The sequence below is a fragment of the Anthonomus grandis genome, chromosome 1, assembly GCF_022605725.1.
Source record: "Anthonomus grandis grandis chromosome 1, icAntGran1.3, whole genome shotgun sequence".
NCBI classification, from domain to species: Eukaryota; Metazoa; Arthropoda; class Insecta; order Coleoptera; family Curculionidae; genus Anthonomus; species Anthonomus grandis.
This window is the reverse complement of record NC_065546.1, coordinates 38,732,433-38,739,806: the sequence shown is the minus strand read 5'-3', so window position 1 is coordinate 38,739,806 and position 7,374 is coordinate 38,732,433. Positions and strand designations below refer to the sequence as shown.

At 38.4% G+C, this 7,374-nt stretch overlaps 1 long non-coding RNA gene across 5 annotated transcripts in view; it reads right to left on the bottom strand.

Annotated features, from left to right (window-relative positions):
* Positions 1-333: 333 nt before the first annotated feature.
* LOC126740338 (uncharacterized) overlaps positions 334-7,374 on the bottom strand; it is an 18,555-nt gene continuing 11,514 nt past the window's right edge. For all 5 annotated transcript variants that reach the window (XR_007661873.1, XR_007661871.1, XR_007661869.1 and 2 more), the window contains 2 exons: positions 6,613-6,960; positions 334-399 (listed from right to left, as the gene is read on the bottom strand). This is a non-coding gene — a long non-coding RNA (uncharacterized LOC126740338). The remainder of the gene's footprint in view (positions 400-6,612; positions 6,961-7,374) is intronic.

Genomic DNA, 7,374 nt, shown 5'->3' with positions numbered 1-7,374 from the left:
AAAACTAAGGGAATTATAGCACTTTGAAAATGCGAAAAATCGATTTTCTTTAAACCCAAAAATAGCTATAGAAACCCCTATCAGCGGCTTATTTTCATCACCTACAACACGAAAACACTGGGTTATAATGAATTTCGATAAAAACTAAGGGAATTATAGAACTTTGAAAATGCGAAAAAACGATTTTCTTTAAACCCAAAAATAGCTATAGAAACCCCTATCAGCGGCTTATTTCCATCACCTACATTACGAAAAGACCGGGTTATAACGAAATTCGACCAGAACAAGTGGAATTATAGCTCTTTGAAAATTCGCAAAAAAGTCAATTTTCGACTCCGTTTTTGAGCCCAAAAATGGGCCACAAAAATGCGAGATCTCAGCTAATATGGGAGCTACGACCTTGCGGATGGCCTCGTTGGATTCAAAAGGACGAAACTAAGACAAAGCCGTTGGAATTTTACCGATAGCTCCCATAGAAGCCGAGATATAGGCCTTCAAAGTTTGGGTTTTTTCAATTTTCGGGTATACCCCCCCGTATCGAATTTTTCACCAAAAATTGATTTTTTTCGAATTTGAATTATCTATACCAGCGGCTTGTTCCCATCACCTACAACACGAAAACACTGGGTTATAATGAATTTCGATAAAAACTAAGGGAATTATAGCACTTTGAAAATGGGAAAAATCGATTTTCTTTAAACCCAAAAATAGCTATAGAAACCCCTATCAGCGGCTTATTTCCATCACCTACATTACGAAAAGACCGGGTTATAACGAAATTCGACCAGAACAAGTGAAATTATGGCTCTTTGAAAATTCGGAAAAAAGTCAATTTTCGACCCCGTTTTTGAGCCCAAAAATGGGCCACAAAAATGCGAGATCTCAGCTAATATGGGAGCTACGACCTTGCGGATGGCCTCGTTGGATTCAGAAGGACGAAACTAAGACAAAGCCGTTGGAATTTTACCGATAGCTCCCATAGAAGCCGAGATATAGGCCTTCAAAGTTTGGGTTTTTTCAATTTTCGGGTATACCCCCCCGTATCGAATTTTTCACCAAAAATTGATTTTTTTCGAATTTGAATTAACTATACCAGCGGCTTGTTCCCATCACCTACAACACGAAAACACTGGGTTATAATGAATTTCGATAAAAACTAAGGGAATTATAGCACTTTGAAAATGCGAAAAATCGATTTTCTTTAAACCCAAAAATAGCTATAGAAACCCCTATCAGCGGCTTATTTTCATCACCTACAACACGAAAACACTGGGTTATAATGAATTTCGATAAAAACTAAGGGAATTATAGCACTTTGAAAATGCGAAAAATCGATTTTCTTTAAACCCAAAAATAGCTATAGAAACCCCTATCAGCGGCTTATTTCCATCACCTACGTTACGAAAACACCGGGTTATAACGGAATTCGACCAGAACAAGTGGAATTATAGCTCTTTGAAAATTCGCAAAAAAGTCAATTTTCGACCTCGTTTTTGAGCCCAAAAATGGGCCACAAAAATGCGAGATCTCAGCTAATATGGGAGCTACGACCTTGCGGATGGCCTCGTTGGATTCAGAAGAACGAAACTAAGACAAAGCCGTTGGAATTTTCCCGATAGCTCCCATAGAAGCCGAGATATATGCCTTCAAAGTTTGGGTTTTTTCATTTTTCGGGTATACCCCCCCGTATCGAATTTTTCACCAAAAATTGATTTTTTTCGAATTTGAATTAACTATACCAGCGGCTTGTTCCCATCACCTACAACACGAAAACACTGGGTTATAATGAATTTCGATAAAAACTAAAGGAATTATAGCACTTTGAAAATGCGAAAAATCGATTTTCTTTAAACCCAAAAATAGCTATAGAAACCCCTATCAGCGACTTATTCTCATCACCTACATTACGAAAACACCGGGTTATAACGGAATTCGACCAGAACAAGTGGAATTATAGCTCTTTGAAAATTCGCAAAAAAGTCAATTTTCGACCTCGTTTTTGAGCCCAAAAATGGGCCACAAAAATGCGAGATCTCAGCTAATATGGGAGCTACGACCTTGCGGATGGCCTCGTTGGATTCAGAAGAACGAAACTAAGACAAAGCCGTTGGAATTTTCCCGATAGCTCCCATAGAAGCCGAGATATATGCCTTCAAAGTTTGGGTTTTTTCATTTTTCGGGTATACCCCCCCGTATCGAATTTTTCACCAAAAATTGATTTTTTTCGAATTTGAATTAACTATACCAGCGGCTTGTTGCCATCACCTACAACACGAAAACACTGTCGTATAATGAATTTCGATAAAAACTAAGGGAATTATAGCACATTGAAAATGCGAAAAATCGATTTTCTTTAAACCCAAAAATAGCTATAGAAACCCCTATCAGCGACTTATTCTCATCACCTACATTACGAAAACACCGGGTTATAACGGAATTCGACCAGAACAAGTGGAATTATAGCTCTTTGAAAATTCGCAAAAAAGTCAATTTTCGACCCCGTTTTTGAGCCCAAAAATGGGCCACAAAAATGCAAGATCTCAGTTAATATGGGAGCTACGACCTTGCGGATGGCATCGTTGGATTCAGAAGAACGAAACTAAGACAAAGCCGTTGGAATTTTCCCGATAGCTCCCATAGAAGCCGAGATATAGGCCTTCAAAGTTTGGGTTTTTTCATTTTTCGGGTATACCCCCCGCATCGAATTTTTCACCAAAAATTGATTTTTTTCGAATTTGAATTAACTATACCAGCGGCTTGTTCCATCACCTACAACACGAAACACTGGGTTATAATGAATTTCGATAAAAACTAAGGGAATATAGCACTTTGAAAATGCGAAAAATCGATTTTCTTTAAACCCAAAAATAACTATAGAAACCCCTATCAGATGGCTTATTTCCATCACCAACATTACGAAAACAACTCTCACGAGATGTGTATTCAACCAGAACAAGTGGAATTATGGCTCTTTGAAAATTCGGAAAAAAGTCAATTTTTTACCCCGTTTTTGAGCCCCAAAAATGGGCCACAAAAATGCGAGATCTCAGCTAATATGGGAGCTACGACCTTGCGGATGGCCTCGTTGGATTCAGAAGGACGAAACTAAGATAAAGCCGTTGGAATTTTCCCGATAGCTCTCATAGAAGCCGAGATATAGGCCTTTAAAGTTTGGGTTTTTTCATTTTTCGGGTATACCCCCCCGTATCGAATTTTTCACCAAAAAATTGATTTTTTTCGAATTTGAATTAACTATACCAGCGGCTTGTTCCCATCACCTACAACACGAAAACACTGGGTTATAATGAATTTCGATAAAAACTAAGGGAATTATAGCACTTTGAAAATGCGAAAAATCGATTTTCTTTAAACCCAAAAATAACTATAGAAACCCCTATCAGTGGCTTATTTCCATCACCTACATTACGAAAACACCGGGTTATAACGAAATTCAACCAGAACAAGTGGAATTATGGCTCTTTGAAAATTCGGAAAAAAGTCAATTTTTACCCCGTTTTTGAGCAAAAAAATGGCCACAAAAATGCGAGATCTCAGCTAATATGGGAGCTACGACCTTGCGGATGGCCTCGTTGGATTCAGAAGGACGAAACTAAGATAAAGCCTTTGGAATTTTCCCGATAGCTCCCATAGAAGCCGAGATATAGGCCTTCAAAGTTTGGGTTTTTTCATTTTTCGGGTATACCCCCCCGTATCGAATTTTTCACCAAAAAATTGATTTTTTTCGAATTTGAATTAACTATACCAGCGGCTTGTTCCCATCACCTACAACACGAAAACACTGGGTTATAATGAATTTCGATAAAAACTAAGGGAATTATAGCACTTTGAAAATGCGAAAAATCGATTTTCTTTAAACCCAAAAATAGCTATAGAAACCCCTATCAGCGGCTTATTTCCATCACCTACATTACGAAAACACCGGGTTATAACGGAATTCGACCAGAACAAGTGGAATTATAGCTCTTTGAAAATTCGCAAAAAAGTCAATTTTCCACCCCGTTTTTGAGCCCAAAAATTGGCCACAAAAATGCAAGATCTCAGTTAATATGGGAGCTACGACCTTGCGGATGGCCTCGTTGGATTCAGAAGAACGAAACTAAGACAAAGCCGTTGGAATTTTCCCCGATAGCTCTCATAGAAGCCGAGATATAGGCCTTTAAAGTTTGGGTTTTTTTCATTTTTCGGGTATACCCCCCCGTATCGAATTTTTCACCAAAAATTGATTTTTTTCGAATTTGAATTAACTATACCAGCGGCTTGTTCCCATCACCTACAACACGAAAACACTGGGTTATAATGAATTTCGATAAAAACTAAGGGAATTATAGCACTTTGAATATGCGAAAAATCGATTTTCTTTAAACCAAAAATAGCTATAGAAACCCCTATCAGCGGCTTATTTCCATCACCTACATTACGAAAACACCGGGTTATAACGGAATTCGACCAGAACAAGTGGAATTATAGCTCTTTGAAAATTCGGAAAAAAGTCAATTTTCGACCTTGTTTTTGAGCCCAAAAATGGGCCACAAAAATGCGAGATCTCAGCTAATATGGGAGCTACGACCTTGCGGATGGCCTCGTTGGATTCAGAAGGACGAAACTAAGATAAAGCCGTTGGAATTTTCCCGATAGCTCTCATAGAAGCCGAGATATAGGCCTTTAAAGTTTGGGTTTTTTCATTTTTCGGGTATACCCCCCCGTATCGAATTTTTCAACCAAAAATTGATTTTTTTTCGAATTTGAATTAACTATACCAGCGGCTTGTTCCCATCACCTACAACACGAAAACACTGGGTTATAATGAATTTCGATAAAAACTAAGGGAATTATAGCACTTTGAAAATGCGAAAAATCGATTTTCTTTAAACCAAAAATAACTATAGAAACCCCTATCAGTGGCTTATTTCCATCACCTACATTACGAAAACACCGGGTTATAACGAAATTCAACCAGAACAAGTGGAATTATGGCTCTTTGAAAATTCGGAAAAAAGTCAATTTTTACCCCGTTTTTGAGCAAAAAAATGGGCCACAAAAATGCGAGATCTCAGCTAATATGGGAGCTACGACCTTGCGGATGGCCTCGTTGGATTCAGAAGGACGAAACTAAGATAAAGCCTTTGGAATTTTCCCGATAGCTCCCATAGAAGCCGAGATATAGGCCTTCAAAGTTTGGGTTTTTTCATTTTTCGGGTATACCCCCCCGTATCGAATTTTTCACCAAAAAATTGATTTTTTTCGAATTTGAATTAACTATACCAGCGGCTTGTTCCCATCACCTACAACACGAAAACACTGGGTTATAATGAATTTCGATAAAAACTAAGGGAATTATAGCACTTTGAAAATGCGAAAAATCGATTTCTTTAAACCCAAAAATAGCTATAGAAACCCCTATCAGCGGCTTATTTCCATCACCTACATTACGAAAACACCGGGTTATAACGGAATTCGACCAGAACAAGTGGAATTATAGCTCTTTGAAAATTCGCAAAAAAGTCAATTTTCCACCCCGTTTTTGAGCCCAAAAATTGGCCACAAAAATGCAAGATCTCAGTTAATATGGGAGCTACGACCTTGCGGATGGCCTCGTTGGATTCAGAAGAACGAAACTAAGACAAAGCCGTTGGAATTTTCCCGATAGCTTCTTCATAGAAGCCGAGATATAGGCCTTTAAAGTTTGGGTTTTTTCATTTTTCGGGTATACCCCCCCCGTATCGAATTTTTCACCAAAAATTGATTTTTTTCGAATTTGAATTAACTATACCAGCGGCTTGTTCCCATCACCTACAACACGAAAACACTGGGTTATAATGAATTTCGATAAAAACTAAGGGAATTATAGCACTTTGAAAATGCGAAAAATCGATTTTCTTTAAAACCCAAAAATAGCTATAGAAACCCCCTATCAGCGGCTTATTTCACTCTCACGAGATGTGTCCGGGTTATAACGGAATTCGACCAGAACAAGTGGAATTATAGCTCTTTGAAAATTCGCAAAAAAGTCAATTTTCCACCCCGTTTTTGAGCCCAAAAATGGGCCACAAAAATGCAAGATCTCAGTTAATATGGGAGCTACGACCTTGCGGATGGCCTCGTTGGATTCAGAAGGACGAAACTAAGACAAAACCGTTGAAATTTTCCCGATAGCTCCCATAGAAGCCGAGATATAGGCTTTCAAAGTTTGGGTTTTTTTCATTTTTCAGGTATACCCCCCCGTATCGAATTTTTCACCAAAAATTGATTTTTTTCGAATTTGAACTAACTATACCAGCGGCTTGTTCCCATCACCTACAACACGAAAACACCGGGTTATAATGAGTTTCGAGAAAAACTAAGGGAATTATAGCACTTTGAAAATGCGAAAAATCGATTATCTTTAAACCCAAAAATAGCTATAGAAACCCCTATCAGCGGCTTATTCCCATCACCTACATTACGAAAACACCGGGTTATAACGAAATTCGACCAGAACAAGTGGAATTATAGCTCTTTGAAAATTTGGAAAAAAGTCAATTTTCGACCCCGTTTTTGAGCCCAAAAATGGGCCACAAAAATGCGAGATCTCAGCTAATATGGGAGTACGACCTTGCGGATGGCCTCGTTGGATTCAGAAGGACGAAACTAAGACAAAACCGTTGAAATTTTCCCGATAGCTCCCATAGAAGCCGAGATATAGGCTTTCAAAGTTTGGGTTTTTTCATTTTTCAGGTATACCCCCCCGTATCGAATTTTTCACCAAAAATTGATTTTTTTCGAATTTGAACTAACTATACCAGCGGCTTGTTCCCATCACCTACAACACGAAAACACCGGGTTATAATGAGTTTCGAGAAAAACTAAGGGAATTATAGCACTTTGAAAATGCGAAATATCGATTTTCTTTAAACCCAAAAATAGCTATAGAAACCCCTATCAGCGGCTTATTCCCATCACCTACATTACGAAAACACCGGGTTATAACGAAATTCGACCAGAACAAGTGGAATTATAGCTCTTTGAAAATTTGGAAATAAGTCTATTTTCGACCCTGTTTTTGAGCCCAAAAATGGGCCACAAAAATGCGAGATCTCAGCTAATATGGGAGCTACGACCTTGCGGATGGCCTCGTTGGATTCAGAAGGACGAAACTAAGACAAAACCGTTGGAATTTTCCCGATAGCTCCCATAGAAGCCGAGATATAGGCCTTCAAGTTTGGGTTTTTTCATTTTTCAGGTATACCCCCCCGTATCGAATTTTTCACCAAAATTGATTTTTTTCGAATTTGAACTAACTATACCAGCGGCTTGTTCCCATCACCTACAACACGAAAACACCGGGTTATAATGAGTTTACTCTCACGAGATGTG